Source organism: Macaca mulatta, chromosome 5 (genome assembly GCF_049350105.2).
Source record: "Macaca mulatta isolate MMU2019108-1 chromosome 5, T2T-MMU8v2.0, whole genome shotgun sequence".
Lineage (NCBI taxonomy): Eukaryota > Metazoa > Chordata > Mammalia > Primates > Cercopithecidae > Macaca > Macaca mulatta.
Window position 1 is genome coordinate 140784641 of NC_133410.1, and position 22070 is coordinate 140806710.

Sequence of the window (22070 nt, forward strand, 5' to 3'; positions counted from 1 at the left end):
AAAAATAAATTGAGCAAAAAGTAAAGGCCTTCGTTTCTCAAGGTATTCTTGCCTTCCACTCGCACTCATGGCTTGGAGAATGGAGAACTTTTCCCTCCGCTGCTGGCCATTCATTGCACAAATGTCAAACTTCACAATCTCAGGTAACAATCCAGCATCCACTCTAGCAACCAATCCTGTTGGTTTTGTCTTCAAAATCTATCAAAATTGTGACTACTACTTATCTTTTCCATTGCAATCATCATGTGTCAAGCAACTTACATCATCTTTCACCTAGATTTACACCATTCCTCACTACCTGTCTTCCTGCACTTTCTGTTGTACCCTCATCCTGTTCTTCACATAGCAATTTAAGACATTATCTCAGTTCTTTTTAAGACCCTCCATTATCTTTCTGTATTCCTTAAAATAAAATACAAACACTTATAGCAATCAAAAAGGGTTTAACAGAATCTCTTTAATAATCTTCAGAAATACCAACTATAATTTGATTCAGACTTGAATAGTTAATATCATCTCAGTTTTTAAATGGTAAACTGAGTTTCAAAAGTGTTGAGCTACTTGCCTAGGAGCACGCTGTTTAAGGCAGAGTAGAAAGTCAACTCTGTGTCATTCTGAATTAACATGCTCATGAGGATTATAAAGAACCCTCTAGTAAACTAGTCAACATGTTCTATCCTGATTAGTCCTTACATGTTATTTGACATAGTAGATACTGCCTTTCTTCTTGAAACATTGTCCATCTCATCAGCATATAATTAGGAGCTGAAAATGAAAGATCCTAAAACTGCTTAATTTTCCAAATACTCTCTTACTTTCTCTGGCATTCTAATTATGCACACTATCTAATATTTTATGGATAATCGATTCACACTCTCTCTTGAATTTAAAATATCCTAACGTGTTTTCTGGTGCAATTTCCAAATTACAGAAATACAGATGAAACTGGAACATACTTTTCCCCAGATCTCCTCATTTCCTCTCCTTTCCTTAGAGGATGGAGTTGTTTCAACCCAGACACTGCTGGTGCTCCCCTTAGGAAGCCCTTACCTCGTGAGACTCTCCACTTCTGGATGTAGGAGTGGAAGGTTATAGGATCAAGGGGCCCTTCCCCTTTACGTGTTTAGAAGAGGAAAGAAGATCTTAAGTCTTCAGAAACCTGCACTGTCTTTAGTGTTCCTTGTGTCTTACAGTCAATAGTTCATCAAATAATGATTCACAAATGGACAGTTCTGTCTTCTCATTCAAGTACAAATATATATCTTCAATTGCACATTTAGTCTTGGATTACTAGCATATATTCTAATTCAGTATGTGAATGCAGCTTCATAGTTTTCATTTGTCATTTATAGAAATTTCCCTTCCTAGTTTCCATTTGCCTTTTAATGGAAAAAAAGTATTTTCCTGAATGTACACACTAGACAACCCAGAGGATTTTTTTAAAATCTCTTTAATTTGTACCCATCCACCATTAATAACTTCTTTTCAGATAATATTTATACTTTTATTTATACTTTTATTTACTCACTAATGGTTTTTTTGAAATGCAACGTAGAAGTACTCTGTTTTTTTCAATAATATTTACAGGTAATAACAAAAGATAAATAATTTAAAAAATGCTATTTAAGACATGCAAAGAAAAAAATATTTAACCCATCCAAAATAAGACAAGCAAAAGGTTATTGATCTCAAATAATAACTATCACGATTGACAGATTTCTTGCCTATGTTTCAAAGCCTTAGGGAAGACAGAGGAAGACCAGAGATATCTGGATATCTGGAAGACCAGATAACCAAGAGAATTGGAAAGAATAGATTCAGGTAAGTGAGCTGACTCCCACGATACCTGACCTAGGATAAAGGTCATATCCCCCTTTTTGGGTATGTAGGGTGGTAATGCCGTATATAACTAGTGATACTCAGGTTGGATATTATTGATAAATTAATTACCCTGCTGCTTTTTATAGGATCTAGCAGAAAGAAAAAAATAGTTTGCAGAAGCTGTGTGCATTCTAAACAGAAGATGTAAGTCTAAATCGGGGCAAGCAACAACCTACGTTATTCTAGTTACAACTGAATTTTCAGCTTAGCATCCCTCTAAAACAACTTTCAAGCATAGATGTATCAAATGTCAATTTTTCTAATTAGTTTCTTTCAAGTCACTGTATAATCTGTCACATTACACATGTTTAACTTTATTTTATGTTTTTAAAATGTAGCTTATTCTATGGTCAGCCTTCTTACACTACCTTTTATTTTTTCCTTTAAACGGGAATATCCTTTGTAATATAATGTTTATAATCTAAACTACTAATTTTATCTGTCAATTATACAATATATTACATTGCTAGTTGATTATTTCATATACACTTATGCTTTTTACTATATATGTTAAGAGGACTGGAGATAGAAAATATCTCTTATTCTTACTTTATAACTCTTTATCTTAAAATTAAAGTAAATTAAAAGATAAGTTATTTTAATTGTTTGGTAGTTTTTCAAATGTCCACAGTCCATTTCAGCATACAAAAGAAAAATCTGAGTACTCATTTTGTTATCCTTCTACTTAAGTGCACAATTAATGTGTATTCTAAGAAGAAAATATAAAAGTATTACAGATGCATCTTCTCTCAAGTAGACCTGTAGGACTAAGAAAGTGATTTAATATTCTTAACACATGACAGTTTTAGAATTCAATGCCTCATTTTATGTAGCTAATTACTATTTTAAAGCAGAATAAATTAGGTGATGATTTTATTCGTATGTAAAATAAGAGCACAGATTTCACAAGAAATAAAAACTGTGTTTTCTTTTCTCTTTAGTGATATACCATTCATAAATTTTTTAAGAATTGTGGAATTTGGGCTTCTATAAATATGTATTTGATAGCTTATTTTACATAAAAACATTTTTGTATCATCAAAAGTATAGCCACTTTGCTTGGATAAATATCCTGGCTATTTTTCAGGAAAAAAATAAATCTAATAAAATGCATAAACATGACTATTTCATTAGATGCTTAGTGTGCAGCTATACTAAAATTGTTGCATAAGATTACATACATTGTTCATTTTCATAAATCATCAACCTAGTTAAATCAATATTTTCCAACTATTAAAGGTGACTTTTATACACTGTTAGGTAAGGGATTATAAAAATTATAGCACTAAATTTAGTTGAGCTATGTACTTCACAGGTGAAGATCCAACTGTTATCCTCTTATTTAAAGAAAACTACATTTTAACATTAATTTAAGTTCAATTTTATAATACTAAATATTAAAGTGTCACAACATTGTAAGAACAGAATATTTTATTAACCATTATGAAAATAAAAGCTCTAGAAAAGAGAGATTTAGATATATAGAGTGAGAGGCAGAGAAACCAAGAACAATGATTGAAAGGATTGATGCAGAAGTCAGTCTACCTTTCATTGACATATAATTGAGACTTGAAACATCCAAGTTTGATGTAGCTACCAGTAGTCAGTTTCTATAAAAGCATTCAGGAGCTACCAACTCTACATATTTACATTTATTCTACTATTAAACTCTGACTATGTTGAGGAAGCAGTCATAAATTGGAGTCTTGTGGAGCAATCATTACTACAATTAGATTTTTCATATTGCATCTTATTTCAAGTCAAATATTTTCTGAAGGATTCATAAAGTGGTTCTATTTTATATGTCTGTGGAAAATAACTAAGTACAAACTATAATTTAAATGACAACATTAGTACAAGATACTGTAATTTGAATGTGTTTTACCTAATACATATACACATACATTTCATTATAAATACATAACTTTGAATGCTTTTTGTGTTGGCCAATTGTTTAATGGATGGTCTGCATCCTTTGGATAATGAAAGGATAGAAGCTTTAATTTGTGATGCTGTAAATTTTGTTCCCTGTATAATTAATTTAGATATGGAGATTAAGTATAATTCAGTAGCCAGGCATTGACTATAAGCACGGATGGAATTTCTTCTTCTGATAGAGAACACACTTCAGTTAATACTAAATTTGGCATCGTGTACACCTGAGAACCTTCAACAGACAACTAATTTCTGGGCCGGGCGCGGTAGCTCAAGCCTGTAATCCCAGCACTTTGGGAGGCCGAGACGGGCGGATCACGAGGTCAGGAGATGGAGACCATCCTGGCTAACATGGTGAAACCCCGTCTCTACTAAAAATACAAGAAAATTAGCCGGGTGAGGTGGCGGGCGCCTGTAGTCCCAGCTACTCGGGAGGCTGAGGCAGGAGAATGGTGTGAACCCGGGGGGGCGGAGCTTGCAGTGAGCCGAGATCGCGCCACTGCACTCCAGCCTGGGGCACAGAGCAAGACTCCGTCTCAAAAAAAAAAAAAAAAAAAAAAAAAAAAAAAAAAAAAAAAAGAAAGCTGATTTTCTGAAGACAAAATAGAGAGTAAATTATTAAAGCAATTATCTGTAAATGAGAAGAGAGAAATCTTAAATCCCCTTTATCTAAATCTCAAGTGGTTAATACATGACTCTGCATGAATCAAAAACGATTCTTTGGATTCCCAAGCTGACCTCATCTGGAAAACTGAATTCGCCCTTCAAACATGTGTTTCGGAATACAGAGAGCAACAACAAAACCCAAAATATCTTTTGCAATTTTTACATTTAGTGAATATTATTACTTTGATAGTAAAAGTACATAAAAGTACACAGAAAAATAACAGATTGAAAATGATGCAAAGTAAGTTAGGATACAAAGGTATTATGAATTTTGTACCTGTTCTAATTTGCTCTATAACATAAAACTGATAATTTTTAATTGATTTAACTTCTGACTTTCTTTTGAATAACCAGGGTCAAGATTTGATTTTAAAGCTTTAATGAAAATTGGTAAATGACTGTAATTATGTTTCAGATTACCTGGTTAGTTCATAGCTTTTATAAGCCTAAACATACCCTGAAGTCTGAAATAAATTACATAATTTCCCCTAAAATATAATTTGTTGACACCAATACATTTATTTGTAGTAAGTATTTTTGTGTGTATTTCTAATAGAGACAAGATTATTACATGTGGATTTTCTTGCCACATGAGGGTGAAATGGGGAAAGATTTAGAGAGGTGTCGAAGTTGGGGAAGAAGGGATGAAAATGATTTAAGAAGGGCTTTATCTTTTAACATGTGCAAGGGTTTTCAAGATTTTATTGAGTCTTGGATAAGAAATTGTTGTTGATGGACTTTTGAAAATAAGAGCACTAAGGTGAGATTAAAGTAAAAGTAGTTCCTCCTAGATTGACACCAAATGGGGCCCCAGCAGCATGGCCAACAACTTGTAGAACAACATGCAAATGAGAAATTGTTGCCATTTTAAATTATTTTACTGGGATTCTCCTAGAGATAACATTTTGATACATATTTTACATATTTAGAAATAGTAACAATAATATAATACACTATCTTGGGCTTAACAATATTGATGGGTGACATACACATAATGAAGTACATAAATCATAAGGGTACAACTTAATGAATGTAAGAAAGTGACCAGACTCATTAAATAAGACACTAACATCAAACTAGAAACTGCCTTACTTTTTCCCATTTACCATCTCAATTTTCCTCTTGTGAAGTGAACTCAATCCTGATTGGCAAAATCAGATTAATTTTGCTCACCTTGTAAATTTATGTAATGGAAATAGCTATGGTTTAAATGTGTGTCTTCTCCAAACTTCACGTTGAAACTGAATCCCCTATGTGGTAGTATTGACAGGTGAGGCCTTTAAGAGATGAGTGTATATAAGGGTACTTGCCCACATGAATGGATTAATTCATTTGTGAATAAATGGATTAACAGGTTACTGTGGAGGTAGAATTAGTGGCTTTATAAGAATAGCAAGGGAGACTTGAGCTATAGTAGTATGCTCATCCCCTTAGGAATATGATGCCCCACACTGACTAGGGACACTGCAGAGGGTCTTTGCCAGTAAGAAGGCCCTCGCCAGATGCAGTCTGTCCACCCTGGACTTCTCTGCTTTTATGCTAGCTAGAAAAATACTCTTTTCTAAAATAAATTATCCAGTTTTAGGTATTCCGGTATAAGCAACAGAAAAGGAATGAATAAATTATGAAAAAAAATGTTGGTTTATAATTTGTTTACTATTCTCTGTATAATTTATCATCCATTTTGGAAAGTATCCATCATTATTTCTTCATGGAGTTTCTGTCTCATATCTTTTTCATTTAATCTGAGACCTTGATATCATTTCTCCTTCACTTACTAGATCCTATTTACTGTGTATGCTATTTTTAAAATTAATTTTAATATTGTTTTGCTAATCCTCAGAATGTATTTTTTCTTGTCATCTATCTTCTAGTCCACTAATTTTCTGTTCAGCTTTTAAAAATCTGCTTTAAAACTTACCCATTGAATCTGGATTTTAGTTATTTTATTTTCAGTTTTGGAGTTTCCTTATAACTATTGTTTTATACTCTCTTTTTCTCTGTTGAAAAATTTACCTTGACATTTATCAAATTGAACACACTAATAAAATTCTTTCAAATTTTATTTCTGTTAAATACATATGAATATATCTTTGGAGTGATTTTTCACTTGGTTTAATGTCAAGTCCTATGTATTCATATATGTTTTATATAAATTACCAAATATTTTGTAAGAAAATATAGTGATAATTTGAGGTTTTGATTAATGTTATTTTATACAAAGATGGTAAAGATTCATTAATTTTAGATTCATAGGCTAGGAACATATGACCTCAGTCTAGGAATTGAACTAGTTTTGCATTTTTGTTTAACTCTTCATGAAGCATTGTCTCATTCTAATATACCTTTACACTAGTGTGATTTTCTTTATACTTCCCACTATGTTTTATGGCCTCATGGCCTCTCCTCTTTGGAAGATAACAAACATTGGTTTTGTTCATTGCTTAGTAAGACTTCTAAGTGGCCTCTGTAGCTCTGTAGACTTTTACTAACAAAAGTCTATGGTTTTTTATTTGGCATACCAACCTTTTAGTTACTTTTCAAAAATTTAATCATGTCACAAGGAGTTAGCAATGCCAAATACTGGATTTACTTCTCTTTACTTCCTTTTTTCTGTTATCTTGGTCATTTGAGTTTTCATTATTTCAAAGTCCTCTCACAATGAAATAAACATTTTTTACTACTTTTTTCAGATTTTAAATTTGTTCTTATAGGTGGTCTTAGTTCTAAACAATATTTATTAAAACAGAACTGCCAAGCAAGTAAGTGAGATTAGTGATTTGAATGCTTTATATTGAATTATCTTCCAAAGAACCCTCCTAGTTATGTAATGTTCAATATTATAGATTGTCATTTTTACATTATCTAGGATTTCTTAAATTAGAGCAAATCATGCTTTTACGTAATTGAATGGAATCCTACAAACATGGCTACATGCAAATACATGGCACCGCTTCACTCTGAGTTTCGACTGAATGCAGTTTAGTCAATATTTGTCATCAAAATAGACTTTAAAAGGAACCAACTAAGAATTAATTTTGTAAAGATATCTGTAATAGTTTTAAAATTTACTTTCAGTTAAGTAATCACAATGCCAAAACTTACATTTCAAATAAAATTTGATATATTTCTAACTAGAAATTATGAAGAGTAATTAGAAGGTACCAATTTTCTCATGCAGAGCAAAAGAGAAGTAAACAATTAAGGAGATAACATAATATTGTCATAAAAAAAAGACAGGGCTAGGAGTACCAAACCAATACAAAAATTGGACAGTTACTAAAATGGTTGAGTTTCTTATTAATAAATTATAATGATTCCCAGGTAACTTTTTTTTTCTTTTTCTTTTTTTTTTTTTTTTTTTTTTTTTTTTGAGACGGAGTCTAGCTCTGTCTCCCAGGCTGGAGTGCAGTGGCGCCATCTAGGCTCACTGCAAGCTCCGCCTCCGAGTTCACGCCATTCTCCTGCCGCAGCCTCCCGAATAGCTGGCGGCCACCACTACGCCTGGCTAATTTTTTGTGTTTTTTAGTAGAGACGGGGTTTCACTGTGTTAGCTAGGATGGTCTCGATCTCCTGACCTCGTGATTCGCCCGCCTCGGCCTCACAGAATGCTGTGATTACAGGCGTGAGCCACCAAGCCCGGCCCCAAGTAACACTTTAAGCAACAGTACTATAGCAATAGACAGTGATGCTTGAAACTAAGGATTAAAATAGTCTCTCTTTGTTTATAAATTCAGTGTGACTAGGGTTTGTGTGCGTGCATGTGTTTTGCAAAAGGCTATGTAAACATTACCAAACGCTTACACACTCCCATTTGTAGAACTTGTCTTACTATCTATATCATATAAGAGTTCTCCAGAGAAAAAGGACCAATAGCATGTATATGTAAGGAGGGATTTATTTTAAGGGATTGTCTTATGTGATTGTGGAGGATGGCAAGTCTGAAATCTGAAGGGCATCTAACATTCTGTAGACCCAGAGAATGGTTTATGTTGTAAGTCAAGTCCAAAAGCAGTCTCAACAAAGAATTCCCTCTTCCTTAGATGACTTCAGTGTTTTCTCTTTAGGCTTTAAATTGATTGGGTGAGGCACATTAATGTTATGGAGGGAAATCTGCTTTACTCAAAGTCTGTTGGTTTAAGTGTTAGTCTTAGCTAAACACAAAACAAAAACAAAACCTTCATAGATACATCTAGACTGGTGTTTGACCAGTGAGAATCATGGCATAGTCAAATTGACATATAAAATTAACCATCACAATGAGCTAGCATTTCCTAATTCAGTACATTATGCATAAAAAATGTTGAGCTTTTTTTTCTTTATTAAGTAATGGAAGTCAAGATAGCAAGTTCAGACTGTCCAATAAAATTATAATGTCTAGTATTCAGAGTAGTTTGAGAAATAGGAATATATTTGAATTTATGAACATGATGTTCCCAGATCTCAGTTAAGTGGAAAAAATAAAAGGGGGCCTGATATATCTCTGCAACCATAGTAAAGATAACATAGAAACCATTCAAAGTGTATAGTTTTCTATATGATGCTGAAAGGAGGTAGCAAACAGGGTTTCAGGAAGATACACATGCCCAGTCAGGTACTGATTCTTTGAAGACATTTGCTCCCATGAAGGAAATCTAATTTTTAAAATTGCAATTATCCAGTAAAAAAGAAAAAAAAAAACATATTAACACATACAAATATACAGAATCAATTCTCTTTATTCAAAGATTCCATACTGAAAATTCCCCTACTCATGAAAATGTATTTGTAATTTTCAAATCAATACTTTCCAGGACTTTTGCAGTCATTTGAAAACATGTGAAGAGAGATGAACTATTTGAGTCGCCTGACATGCATGTTCCCAGTTGAATTTGAACCGTGGTGGTACTGCCTTCTTGTTTCAGCTCTCATACTATAAACAAGTGTCATTGCCACTGCCTGTTTAATTTCATGTTTTTCAAATTGTTGTCTTTTTATTGGTAAGGTTTTTTGTCCTTTTGCTACTGAAAATGATCCCCAAGTATGATAAAGTGCTGCCAATTGTTTCTACACACAATTGGGATAGCTTGGGGAGGTCTTCATTCTATGCTAATTCTTGGTTTCTAAGGTGTTCCACAATAATTTTAAATTTATTTGCATGCTGTATTGGTTTGGGTTTTCCAAAGGAAAAAAAATAAATCAATTTGTGTGTGTGTGTGTGTGTCAGATTTATTATAAAAAATTAGCTCACACAATTATAGAGGCTGAGAAATCCCACTATCTTCTGTCTGAAAGCTGGAGACCCAGGAAAGCTGATGGTGCGGCTCTAGTCAGAGTCTAAAAGCCTGAGATACAGGAGAACCAATGGTATAAGCTCTAATCCAAGTTGAAGCCCTTAGTGCCGGTTGTTTAAGTCCCAGTCTGAAATAGGGAGAAGACTGACGTGACAGCTGAAGCAGTGAGGCTGAGAAAGATGACTCTTCCTCCCTCTGCCTTTCTGTTCTATTTAGGCCCTCAATGGATTGGAAGATTTCCACCCACATTGGGTAGTTTGATCATCACTCAATCTGTTGATTCGAAAGCTAATCTTATCCAGAAACATCCTCACAGACACACCCAGAAATAATGTGTAACTAAATATCTGGGTGCCCTGTGACACAGTCAAGTTGATACACAAAATTAACTATATACACTGCATAGAACAATTTGTGAGTTTGTCCACTCCTCTTTTTAAGTTGGGTTCTGTTGGAAAACAGATTTAGACACAATCATACTATTGGAGAGTAATGCCTGTGAGAAGGAAAGGGAGGGAGAAGAATCAGACAGGGCTAAACATGTAACTTTGACACAGATAGGACTGTTAATCCACAGGTGAGCTTTGGAGCAAAAGTTGCCCATGTGAAGTGTGCCAAGTAGAATGGGAAGGAATAGACCAGTATACCATTGCTCTGCTTAGTCATTGGATGGGAGTCTTCCTGAAAAGAGAGTGTTCTCAGTTATCACCACCTTTTCATTCACTGGCTGAGGGGCACTTTCAGAATAGCACAACCTTGGCTTAAAAGTTGAGCAAATGCTAACAAAGAGAAGAAAACTGCCAACTAACCACACTGTAGGCAATGGAAATATAAAGATTTCTTGAAGGAGGATGTGAGGGACACATAACGTATCTGCCACAACCCATTGCAGGATATTACTTCAAGTTATTATGAGAATCAAAATAAATAAAGTATGTGATGGTATTTATAGACTATAAGCCACTCTATAAGTAATATTATGAACAATACCTTTTCTCCTTACCAATTCCTGCCTTCTTACCTTTTTCTTTATTGAGTTATGTTTATATTACAGAATTAACTCTATAGTATTTCCAAATCAATGTAAAGCTTAATTTAGTTATGTTATATTTTTACTTCTGTTATTTTGAGTTTCTATGATTTTGATACAGTAACTTACTCAAACTTTACTTAGTGGACCGAAAAACTTAATTCAGTTTCTATAAAGTATTGCTTTTACTATCAGGAGCTATTTTAGGCCCTGGGAGAATCTGCTTTATCTTTGTTATTTTCATTCTTTTCAAAGTAAACAGAGGCAAGTATTGTTATCACATCTTGGAAATAGGAAAATTGAGCCCTGAAAAGGTAATGGCTTGTCAAGGTCACTTTAACTTAAAAACACTGCTGAATCCATATTTCATGTGTAAAATAAAAAATATTTTTAGAAAAATAATTCAATATAATCATATAGTTAGGTATTTGCAAAAGATTACAATCTTTACAAATCAACAGGAGGATAAGCTATTTCATGGCACCTAGGCAATCAATGATAATGAGCATTATGTAGATTTATGTGCAACAATGAGCCAGCCAGGCAAGGTTTTGAATACATGAACGTATATTATAATTCCTCATTTCCATTTTTACCACAAATTCTTTGGTAAAGATGAGAACTTCCTCCCTTATTGTAACTCAGTCCTACTTTAATGGCATAAATTACATTGCTTAGACAAAACTCTAAACAATATAACTACTAACTGTAATATTGACAATCAAGCTTCCATTAGCCAATTTCATCAAAGAGGAATCTATCTAAAATTTTACAGAAGAAAATTATTTTTATTTCCAAGCAAATTTTACTAGTTTGTAAATTATGTTGCATTTGTGATTCACCTATCTTTAGCATAATTTCTAGTATTTATATCTTAAAGTTTATGTTTTATGTAGACATTTAGATAAGCTAAAATAATCACAAACAAATATAGCATTTTTCTGGTGTTTCCTATTATTTAAACATATCCTTTTGGAAATTATCTTTTCCATTAATTTTTTAAGTATTTCTAGATATAACATATGTGAAGTCTGAAAACTATGGATTTTTTAATTGATTTATAACTGCTAAGGAGACATATGAAATAATTTCTGGCCTATATTAAAAGATATGTCTTGAAATACATGCATTTTGTGGAAAATTATTAACTGTAGAGAATTAAAGCTATTTAATGTTGTGTTTCTATGTAATGGCTATGTTATGTTACTAAAAGCAAAGTATCTCTTTTTATGCCAGCTTTATTGACTTTGCAAATGTAATGCACTGTTTTTTACTGCCTTATGTGGAAGCACTTAAAGGGCACACTGGGTCATTTACAATACACTTTACAAGAATATATTATTTTAATGATCAAGCAGTTATCTTCCTTCGACAGTATTCTTTTTTTTTTTATTTTATTTCAAGATTCTTAAGAATCACATTATTAGAATTAAGATAAAGGGACAGTTTATGATAAGAAAAAAACCTGAATATTTTCCCTTCAAGAAGCATTAAGTTAAAAAAATCAAATATACTAGTAAACAAAGAAAACAATTCAAATTTTTATTTTAATGTAATTATACATTTTTTTCCCTGTGATATCATGTGGGTGTCTTTAATATTTTATAAAACATTGCAAGTGTAATCTCATGGTATTTCATGAATTGTAGTGCATTAATATGACCTAATATAAAATAGTATTTTTTTAAATTTTAGTTTCGATACAAGTGGTTTACATTAGTTCTAACACTTCTATTGTGACCAATGCACTGAAATATTAATGTATGGCTTTTTAAAACTTCACTTGTTGAAAGCAGGTAGTTTACAACAATGCTTAATATTAAATTATAATTTTTAAACAAGAAAAAAATAAATGGTTGAGGTGATGGATATCTCATTTACCCTAAGGTGATTATTATCCATTGTATGTCTGTATCAAAAATAGCTCATGTATCACATAAATATATATGTATCTACTATGTACCCACATAAATTGAAAAGTAAAACTTAAAAAAACACAAATTACAAATGTTCTATATTTCAAAACTTATATAATTTAAATTGTAGCTCAAACTTCTTTAGATAGTGCATTCTGCATATAGCTAAATGCTATCTGTATGGTGTATGCAAAAATATTTTTAAATTTAATGTGTAAGAAGAAAACTGCATTAGCAAGACAATCAATCAAAAACTTTAGTATACAATAAAATTTGACCTTAAAACTGAGGAAATTTTAGCATTCTGAGTTTGCCCAATTATGTGAATTATGAGTGGAAAGTGTGGTTCACATAAATATGCCTTCTAACAGAGTCTGCAAACAAAGCCTAATCATAGTAACAAATGGATTTGCTGACCTTAGTGGCCTAATTAACAGCTGACCCTGTGGCTTATTAAGTGTTGTCAGAAAATTAAGGGCTTTTTTTTCCCCAAGATAAGTGTTAACTGAAGATGATAAATTTTATTCTTATATAATGAAATGTCTAATTTAGTAATGTTGCCTTGAATACATATAAATTTATTTAATTTCAAATAAACAAAACCAGTTAAATGGAAACTTCATAAGCGTGCATTTTTCCTCTTGTTTCTAATATAGTATCCTTTTTCTCTTATTTAATTAATTTCTTATGGTTTGAAATAAAATCCTTCTTTGCTTTCTTTCCCACTAATAAGAGAGCTTAAAATTCCAATGCATTTTGGAAGTACAGCAGACAACTCTGCTGGGGCAAAGCTTACACCTCAGGCTTATTTTTCTGCTCCTCCCAAGAATTTAATTAACTAATTAGCTTACTCAGGTGTAATCAACAGATGCTTCACATCTGCCCATGAACTGTGACTAGCCGGGAGCACTTTCTTACCCTACTTCAGACTGAAGGACTGCATTTGAATTGGCTTTTTCGTGCCCACATGTTTCCCAGTCGATATTGGAAGCTAATATATCGATCCTTACATTATTTCCCCCCAAGGAAATTAATGCATTGTGCCTCTTCGATTATGCTGTATGATCAATTATTGTACCTCTCTTTCTCTTTCTGTCTAGCTTCTTAGCTTCCCCCATGTCTACATAATACTTGCATTTAAAAAACAAGTCATTTTTGTTCTAGAGTAGTTTGGCTTTTATAGCCCAGGTATTTTCTCCATAGTTATTAGAACATGTGCTGGGTTTTTTCTCCTACCACAAATAAATACCTATTTATTATTTACACTACTTAGTGTCTTAGCAGCAAGCAACAAAAATGACTGGCTGATTTTAATTTAGAAAATATCTTTGAACTTTGATTAGCTTAGAGAATTATCCAGAAGATCAGAGAAACCTTTTGGGAAATAAAAAAAACAAAACGAGATCACAACCTTAGAAAAGACAAAATACCTTTCCTTGTGAGGAAAATTGAATGCATATACACACATATATAGAGGTCAATAAACAGCATGTGGTCTGGGAATAATTTCATTGTAGTTAGAATTTATTCTCCATAAGACACTTTAACATGTAGTGCTATGTATGCTTCATGTTGCAGTGCTAATATATACAGTTAATATATGGATAATATATAGCAATACATAATATAATTCACATTTATACACACACACTTACATACACACACAAAGATATACATCCATGAAATTAACATCCACTAGCAAGCAAAAATAATAATTTTCAGGTATCTTATTTAAATGAATAGGAATGCATTGTTCACTGTGATCCACGTATACACTTTAAGTACAGATTTATATTGTACTTAATTTTAAACAAATTTACAATATGTTTCAGAGCCAACTACATAGTTCATATTAACATCATTTTGTTGAGCTCAAATCTCTTTATTATTTGTAAATTGTATTCTAGCTTTTTAAGCGAAAACTATAAACCTTTTGTCAGCATTTTTTTTTTTTTTTTTTGAGATGGAATCTCACTCTGTTGCCCAGGCTGGAGTGCAGTGGCGCAATCTCGGCTCACTGCAACCTTCTGCTCCCAGGTTCTAGTGATTCTCCTGCCTCAGCCTCCCAAGGAGCTGGGATTACAGGTGTGCACCACCATGCCTGGCTAATTTTTGTATTTTTATTAGAGTCAGGGCTTCACCATGTTTGCCAGGCTGGTCTTGAATTCTTGATCTCAGGTGACCCACCCTCCTCAGCCTCCGAAAGTGCTGGGATTACAGGCGTTAGCCACCACTTCCAGCCATAAGCAACTTCTTAAAGATGAAAGGAACAATAATTAAACCCAATTCAAGCTTTATAATGCCACATTTGGACCACTGTAACTAAGAGTCTTCAAGCTTTTCAGTTATGCTTTTGTTAAGTATTTTGTTATATTTCAAAAATATTGCTTTATAATTTTTTTAAACTGAGGAAAAATTCAAAGTTATTTTTGAGGTGGAATAGTTAAATTTTGTTAAGAATTAAATAATTCTTATTCAAGCACTAAGAATATTCCTCTTTCCTACAATATCAGCTTCATTAGTATTCTGTTTGACAGTACTAGAATATAAACAATTTCGACATATTGTACAAAAATTGCATCAACTAAATAACTTGTGAATATTTGCTACACTTTTGGGGATTAAATATAAAACATTTATTTATGCAGATATAAAACAATTTCATAATTTCAAAGTAGAAAAATTATCTGTGCTAGTTAATCTTATGTGTGAACTTGACTGGTCTAGGAAATACCCAGATAGTTGGTAAACATTGTTTCTGTGTGTGTCTGTTAGGGTGTTTCTAGAAGAGATTAACATTTGAATCAGTATACTCAGTAAAGAAAATCTGCCTTCACTCATGTGGACAGGCATCATCCAATTTGTTGATGGCTTTCATAGAACAAATAAGCAACGTATGAGCATTTTCTTTCCTTCTTCTTAAGCTAGAACATGTGTCTTCCCCTGCCCTTGGATATTGCAGTTCCTGATTCTTGGGCTTTCTGCTGAATCTCATAAAAATATATGTCTATATTTATCCTATTGATTTTGTTTCTCTGGACAAAATATTTGGAAATATTAAATATCTAATATTTGTACTACAGAATACATGACACAATTAAAATCATTTTATTTTCAGATGACCAGTACATCATCTGAAAAAATAGGATTTTAATTGTGTCATGTATCGCATAGTACAAATATGTATGTTTGTATATATATTTATGTTGTATTCACTTTTTTTGCTTTTAAAATACATATTGAGATTGCCTAAAGCCTGAAAGATATTCAGGAATAGTTTCTTAAAAGAGAGATGCCAAACTTTAATACTAAATTAATAGTTACAAGGATAAATAGGGTATGTATGAAACAGCAAGAGTCTTCCTCAGACTGAGCTCCTCCTCCCTCCACCCTTGTGTTTATATTCCTGCCTGTGTAGTTTTTCCACGTTTCTTTACCCAAACATTTTCTGTTTCTTGTACTTGAGTCTGAGGTGGAAAGGCTAGATGTTTTACTGGTTCATCGTACACATTAGGTTATAAAATATATACTTCTCACTGTCTCTTAGAAATGAAATGGAGCTATATATCTGAATTAGGAATACATTTAAAGCTTTATCATCTGAGTAGTGCAGACAATTTTGTGATGTGATTTGCAGATTTCTTTTTTTGGGTAAGAAAATGTGTGCTGGGATATTGAGATGCTGATGAAAACCTTCTTCATTGACTATGTGCATCAAAGCTGAATATTTTTACAGTAGTAATATTATGTAGTTATCAACTGTTGCTCTTCAGAAGTGTATGTCTTTAAAGAAGCATTTTTTTAAGTCCCTAAAAGTGTCAGGTTGAGATAACATGTTTAAATGTCGATTTTCTAATTTAAAAAGTTTTAAAATACAATTTTTAATTTTTAATATCAGTAGTATTTAATCAGTAGTTTCAAGTATGTGTATTGGATTCCCAAATTGTAATTTTATGAAGAAGAGCAACCAGTCTTAAATAATTGTTCTCCATCACAGATTGCTCACTGTAATACTTCAAATGCATACAAATCAATATATACTTACTTAGGTTTTAAATATTTCCAAATGTAACTAAACTAAAAGAAAAAATTTTTGGAATTAATGAAACATTTTTTGTGTGAAAAACTGACTAAATTTTTGCTTTCCTAAAACTGATTACAGTATTTGTAGTTATACATTAAATCTTTATCTTTGTGATGTTATGTCAACTTTTAGGAATTATAAAGCTAAATGTAACTAATACATATAAAACTTAATAAAAATTACTGTTTTGTTCACTAACATTGTGGAACTAATTTATATAAATTAGAGCAATGTAAACATTTCTTATTTTACATAACTCAATTTTAAAGATAAATTCACACTTTTATTCTCTGAGCATAGTTTTGAAAATAATCATATATTAATAATATGATTAATATGTTATTGATATGTTTATAATAAAGTATGTTCACAAAGTAAAAGTGTTTTACTACCAAATTTTATTTGACAAAGCATCTTTGAAATAATCTTTTTTACTCTGCATTACAGTGTGAATGTTGTGACATAATTCTAACATTTTTGGACATTAATATAAAAAGAAAATAATAACTGAAAGGATGCAATGACAAACACAAACAGACACACACACACCCCTCAACAACAAAATTAAGCATGCTGAGAACCTACTGTATGTATTTCTATGTGAGATACTAATAGACTAATTGTGAAGATTAAAAATATACTTTAAAAAGACTTACAATAAATGTTATATTTTTTCATGAATTTTGATCTATTTACTGATAGTAATATTTCTTAAATATTATAATTTTGAGCATAGAGCATAGACTTGCTAATTCTAAGCAGAAAACCAGCAATAAAACAAAATATGAAAGTCTGAAATTACCGCTCCCCCATTGTTCCTTGTGGTGTGTTAAGTAAACAGTTATTTAATTTCCATAAAAAAGTTGATATCTTCCAGGAAGCTAAAGTAGAAACCAGAAAATAAAATAATCTTGTATGCTACAGTAAATATTACAATTATTAAGAGATTTTTGTGCCAAAGCCACTTGTTCAGTGTAAATATATATACAAATATATCTATGTAGGTCTTTAGTAATAATAAAAATAAATAAATATTACCAATGGTAAATGAATATTGATTATGATCCTTTCTACCTAAAGATTCCGCATGGACAAACTGTATCATCATACAATTTTTTGCTAGTTGTTAAATATTTTGTTTTGTTATCTTTTGTTAAAAGATAATAGCATCGGTGTAAAATTACAATTTTATTGTTTATAGGTAAGAGAGCTTAATGTTCATAAGATTAAATAATTATAAATCTGTGACAATTCCACTAAATGAAATGAAGTTATCATTAAAATACCACAGGCTTCTGATGCCACAAAATTTGAATTCACAGATTCAATTCCTTTGCATTGGGCATACTCTCATTTTATAGAAAACTTAATTCTCTCTGCCAGGACCATTGGGATAACTCAAAATTTCATTGACTTTGCATTACCTGTATATAACCCTAAGGACGTTTTCCAGAGTGTTCTCTTTTCTTAAAGCTGCGACAAGCATATTTGTATTACAAATCACACAACAGAAAATGTAGAATAACATACCTCAATATTTTATTAAAAATATTAAATTTCCCATCAGCACCTGAGTTACAGTAAGTCTTTTGTGGCTGGGTAATTCCCTTTGCTTATTTAAAGGACACAAGTGTGGCATTTGAAAATATTCCAATGGAAGAAGCGTAAAGAGTTTGCTTTAGTAAGTATTAAAATAATAACTATTCAACCAAAGATGTCTGGATGAAATAAATCCTCCTTTAGATAAAATATATCTTTCTTTATGATCTTATAAACTGATGTATTGTGTAGGAAAAGGGAAAACAGAAATAACTTTTCTCTCAATAGGAAGATTGAAAATTGTTTTAAAGGAAACATCCTATATCCTTTGATATTAATTTACTTTACCTATTTTTCCAAAAGTTCAGAGAAAGAAAATTATTTCACTATGTATTAATGAATTTAACATTTATTGTGTCAGAAGATATTAATTCTTATGAGTTTTTTGGGTGAAGGAAAACAGCCAATTAAATCAGCAATTTCTGCTTTTTAGAAATTTCATCCAGAGAAAATAGAATATTGTTAATGAATAAATAAATATGTAACATGTCAATTTTTAATAGGTTTGGTGAAGAAAAACTTTCACTAAGTGGATTGAGTGCTGGTTTAGACAGAAAAAGAGTTATCTGACCTAATTGAATCAAACACAGGATCAAGCCATGTACCTCTGGCATATTCCAGGAACCTGGGACCTATAAAGCATTTCAAGATTCCTGGGCATCGTATTTGCCTGGAGAATGTAAAGGCCAGTATGTCAGGGGATAATGAGTGGAACAGTGGTAATACACCAAATTAGAGAGGTAGCCAAAGGACAGGTCTTGTAGCAACTTCCAGGCCAAAAACAACAAAAACAAAATTAGAGTTTCAGTCAAAGTGGTAGAAAAAAGACATTTAGAAAATGAAAGCAGGTAAGTGACACTATAATTAAGGAAAAAAGATTTTCTTTGTTCTATGAATAAATGATTTGGAAGTCAAATGGGAAAATAGGCAAAAGTAGAAGCAAGGAATCATGGATAATTATTTTATTAGCCCAGGTGAGAGATCTTAGTTTGGGTGGTGATTATTAACGATGTTTAGAATGAGTTTATAGCCGTAAGATACATTTAAAATAATTTTTAAATGATCGAGCATGAGTTTGAGGAGGACAGAGGATCAACAGGTAATGACTGGAAAATGAGAGTATACTGTGCTCTTGCTCCTGAAAGTTTCCCTAAAATATTTTTAAGACAGTAATTCTCAAGACGTAAGTGTGGGGGAAGAAGCATGTTCTGGGTTTGAGTGAGTCACACATAATGAAGAATTATCTTTTGCTTTGGATAAATTACTAGAGTCAAAAATTTAACTGTATCTCTGGATCAAAATGTATTTTTAAGCAGTTTAATATTTACTGGAAATTCCAGGGTTATAACTAACATGCAAATTACTTTAAAAATATTTAATAATAATTGCTCACTATTTTGGAAAAAGCATACCATCAAAAGCATCCCTACTTAGGGCCAATTAGGGTCACAGATACAATAGATGTGTATCATTCTCTATTTGAATGCATGCTTAGAAAAATGTACTAGAAGTTTTGAAATTACAACACATTCAAAACTAGATATTTTAATATTTGACACACAAAATGAAAAAGATCTTCTTGAATTTGGTAAAATTTTAGTAATGTCAAATATGATGTTCTAAAGTTATATATTGAAATTATTTAATTTTTTATTATTGTGATAAATCTTTGCCTTACCCAAAGTAAGATACTTTCCAATAGCTTCCTCTCAAAACATCACCATTTTTTCTAATACATTCAGAACTCTTTTCTTAGATTTGCCTTTTACCGTTTGCCACATATGTTTACTTTCTAAACTGGTTTCTTTCTTCTCTGTCCTTCCATTTGTATATTTTCTTTATCTACCTTCAATTTCAATAATTTAAATTTTACTCTCCAATCTTCCATTTACTGAATTTTAATCTTCAGATATGTATTTTTTTACATCTAGAACTTTTATTTGATACTTTCAACACATTCCTATACTCAATGATTTTTGTCCTACTTTTATCTGGTTTTGTAAGTGATACCTTAATTTTTATATTATATTAATTGCATTTTAAAGTATTCGGTGCTGACTTACATAATTGGATCATGTGCAGATCTATTTTCAGATTTTTTTTTAGTCCCATTAATTTATCATTACATGACTCTGTCTGTTAGCATGTTGAGTGATTCTTTTGTTTTTCATTTGTTTTTGTTGTTGTTTTGTCTTAGAGACAGAGCTTCAGTCTGTCACCCAGGCTGCAGTGCATTGGCACAATCATAGCATACTGTAGCCTTAACTTCTACGGGCTCATGTCATCCTCCCAACCTGGTCTCCTTAGTAGCTGGGACCGCTGGCGCAATCCTCCATATCCAGCTAATTTTTGTAATTCTTGTAGAGTCAGGGATGGAGGATGCTGGGGGTGAGCGGCATGGGTCTTGATATGTTGCTTAGGCTAGTCTTGAACTCCCTGACCTCAATCTGTTCTCCTGCTTCAGTCATCCAAAGTGCTGGGATTACAGGTGTGAGCCACCACATCTAACCATGTTGAGCAATTTTTATTTTTATTTTGTGTCAGTCTGTTTTTGTTTTGTTTTGTTTCTATAAATCTGTAGGTTTCAGGTGAAATGGTCCTTCTGCAGAGATGGTTCTTTATTTTCTTCACTAAAGATAAATATTTGTGAGCTCATTACCTTAAGCTAATTAGTCACAGAAATGAGGGAAGTATGGATTAATCTCAGCCTTCCAGCTGAAATCCTAGTGTATTAACATGGGCCAGTCTTCTGGAGATGTACTGAATTCTAATCTTTATATCTTCAGTGCTGCGAGACTGCCAAAATTCTACTCAGGTTAGCCTTTAGACATCTATGCTACACAGAATTCAGAATTCTGAATGTTTTGAATAGAAAGTACTTTAACTCTGCAGGACTTCAAAAATTTCTTTTTTCTGTGCTGCTGCAGGAGTGAGTCACTGCCTAGATAAAGTCCAAACTCTTAGCCTCTTGTGAACACCCAAAATTGAAAAAGCAAAGAAAGCAGGGACCATCAGATTGCAGATAATTAGCTCACCACTCTAATGTTCTTCCTTATTCAGCATCCTAAACCTTTTGATCATTTATGATTTTGCCATTTCTGATGCCTATAAGCAATTTATATTGGTATTGTGTATTTTATCTGTTTTTTTGCTTTTTTGGATGTTTAGATTGTTTAAGCTTTTTTTTTTTTTTTTTTTTCTGCCAGAGATACAATTATATTTAATATGGTTTGGCTCTGTGTCCCCACCAAAGTATCATTGTTGAATTATAATCCCCAATGCTGGGGAAGAGACCTGGTGGGAGGTGATTGGATCATGGGGACAGATTTCTTCCTTGCTGTTTTGCTGATACAGTTTGCATGAGATCTGATTGTCTAAAATTGTGTAGCACTTTCCCCTTCACTCTCTCTCTCCTGGTCTACCATGGTAAGACGTGCTTGCTTCCCCTTTGCCCTTCGTCCATGATTGTAAGTTTCCTGAGGCCAACATGCTTCCTCTATAGCCTGTGGAACTGTGAGTCAGTTAAACCTCTTTTCTTAATAAATTACTTAGTTGTAGGTAGTTATTTATAGCAGTGTGAGAATAGATTAATAGAGAAAATTGGTACCAGAGAAAGAGGGTATTACTATGAAGATATCTTAAGATGTGGAAGCAGCTTTGGAACTGGCTAACAGACAGAATTTGGA